At 35.7% G+C, this 2,734-nt stretch overlaps 1 pseudogene; it reads right to left on the bottom strand.

The window, feature by feature from the left end:
• Nucleotides 1–208: 208 nt before the first annotated feature.
• Nucleotides 209–2,274, bottom strand: LOC124891251 (annotated as a pseudogene).
• Between the last annotated feature and the right edge of the window lie 460 nt (nt 2,275–2,734).

Raw genomic sequence — 2,734 nt, 5'->3', positions numbered from 1 at the left:
AGGCAGTGGATTGTGAATCCACCATGCGCGGGTTCAATTCCCGTCGTTCGCCCATACCCATCCCATAATATCATATCAATTTTTTTTAATAAATGATTGGCTACAAAGGGATTTTTTTTAGTGAATGTGTCACAAGCTTACTCCTATTTTTTTTTTATAAAGTTTTTGTAAAAAAAAAGAATTAAATTCGATTTTTTCTCCAATTTACTACGGCGACGAAGAATCAAATTATCACTATATTTATTCCTTTTCTACTTCTTCTTCCAAGTGCAAGATAACCCCAAGGGGTTGTGGGTTTGTTTCTACCAATTGGGGCTCTCCGTTCACCACCCCTATGGGGATGGTCTACAGGGTTCATAACTGCTCCTCTTACTACAGGACGCTTACCTAGCCAACACTTAGATACGGATCTATCCAAACTTTTCTGGTTCATCCCAACATTCCCCACTTGTTTGACTGTTGCTGAGCAGTTTTTGGATATCAAACGGACCTCCCCAGAAGGTAATTTTAATGTGGCCGATTTCCCCTCTTTTGCAATCAGTTTTGCTACAGCACCCGCTGCTCTAGCTAATTGTCCACCCTTTCCAAGTGTGATTTCTATGTTATGTATGGCCGTTCCTAAGGGCATATCGTTTGAAGTAGATTCTTCTTTTGATCAATCAAAACCCCTTCCCAAACTGTACAAGCTTCTTCCAAAGCATACGGCTTTCTGGATGTAGATGATGATATCTATACATATGGATCTTATATATATCGTAGAATGAAGTACTACATGGATGGATATATATATAAATCCAAATCTGCCGAATCACTCATGTTATGATGTTCTACATCCTGGGTCTTCCCGTTCCGTCATCTGGCTTATGTTCTTCATGTAGCATTCAGACTGAATGACTCTATGAAATTACGCCGATACTTCCACATATTATGGGTAACATAGGAGACATCTCTATTTTTCCCTCGGGGAATCTTTAGGATTCCCACTGCTTAACTTTCAATTAGCCTCTGACCATCAAATGAAATATGAATAACCCGTCTTCGTCTCTTTGAAAGAAAGGGCGCTTCCGATTCTGTCAGTGCTTGAAATAATTTTGTCTTCTCCATATTACTATATCTCTAGAGTCAATAATTTTATATAAGGAACTACTGAACTCAATCACTTGCTGTCGTTACTCTTCAATTTTCTATTGAGTTCTATCCTGCAGAGGTACTCAAATTGGATTAGTGATCGATTTCTAGGTTTCGTCGTAAACCTAATTGGTTATTTCTAGTTACATAAATCAACAGTTCAAACCGCACTCAAAGGTAGGGCATTTCCCATTTTTATAGGAACTTCTGTACCAGAAATAATGGTATCTCCAATTATAGCCTTTCGGGAGCGATATAGGCTAATGAAGCGTGGGGGTCGTATTGGAATTGGGACCCAAAAGAAACTTGGGCATTTATTACTTGGATCGTATTTGTAATTTATTTACATACTCGAACACGTAGAAATTTGCGGGGTGCAAATTCTACAATTGTAGCGTCTATAGGCTTTCTTATAATTTGGATATGCTATTTTGGGGTCAATCTATTAGGAATAGGGTTGCATAGTTATGGTTCTTTTGCATCAACATTTAATTGAATTCAAGACAAGTTATTAAAAATACAAGAGTGGGCAGCGCATTGTATGAACCAACATGCGGACCGTGTGAATCATCAATACAATATTTGATTCACACGGTTTTCTACCATATGTAGTTCAATTTCATGTTTTTTACTTAACTTAAGAGTTAAGAGAAGAAAAAAAGAAGACTTTTTCTCATTGTCCAAGAATGGTTTTAAAAACAAACATAGGTTTTTTTATTTCAGTCATCCAAATTATCTATAAAAAAAATTAGATAGAATAATTTTGACCTTGTCAATTGCTAATGAAAGAACAAAATCGGGGTATATACCAATACCTATTACAGGTAAAAAGATGGAGATCGAAAGAAATAACTCTCGGGGTCCAAAATCAAAAAAAGAATCCTTTGGGGCATTAAATAGCTTGTATCCATAGAGCATCTGGCGTGACATAGATAATGAATAAATAGGAGTTAATATCATTCTAATTGCCATTACAAAAGTAATTAGTAGTTTTGGAATTAAAAGATATTTTTGGCCGGTAATTATTCCAAAAAATACTATCAATTTGGCAACAAAACCACTCATACTTGGTAATGCAAGGGAAGCAATCGAAAAGCTACTGAACATCGTGAACATTTTTGGCATTGGAATAGCTATTCCACTCATTTCGTCAAGATAAACAAGGCGGATTCTATCATAAGTCGTTCCCGCCAAGAAAAAAAGTGCAGCACCAATAAATCCATGAGAGACCTCTTATAGATAGACTAAAAATCGAACAGAGTTCTTTTTGTAGCACTTCGCCCCTCTTTTTATTTATTCTTTTATTTTTTCTGAAATTGAGTAAAAAAATAAAAAATATTCGAGTTAGTTATAAATTATGAAATAATGAACTAGCCCTTTTATTGGTTATTAGAACACTAACACTTTTTCCCTTGGTCTATGAACGGGAAGGGTGAAAGCGAGTCAGTATGTTAATTCCTCATCCATAAATCGGCCCTTCCCGTAGGTTCTTTTCTCAAAGAATAAAGAATTGGAGGAGGAAAATCTTGATAGAATTTGAAAAAGCAAACGACAAGTCGAAGGCAATAAAATATGAAAAATAAATATATTTTTCATATTTTATTGC

Source organism: Capsicum annuum, unplaced genomic scaffold, assembly GCF_002878395.1.
Source record: "Capsicum annuum cultivar UCD-10X-F1 unplaced genomic scaffold, UCD10Xv1.1 ctg32738, whole genome shotgun sequence".
Taxonomy (NCBI): domain Eukaryota; kingdom Viridiplantae; phylum Streptophyta; class Magnoliopsida; order Solanales; family Solanaceae; genus Capsicum; species Capsicum annuum.
This window is presented reverse-complemented; position numbering and strand designations above follow the sequence as displayed.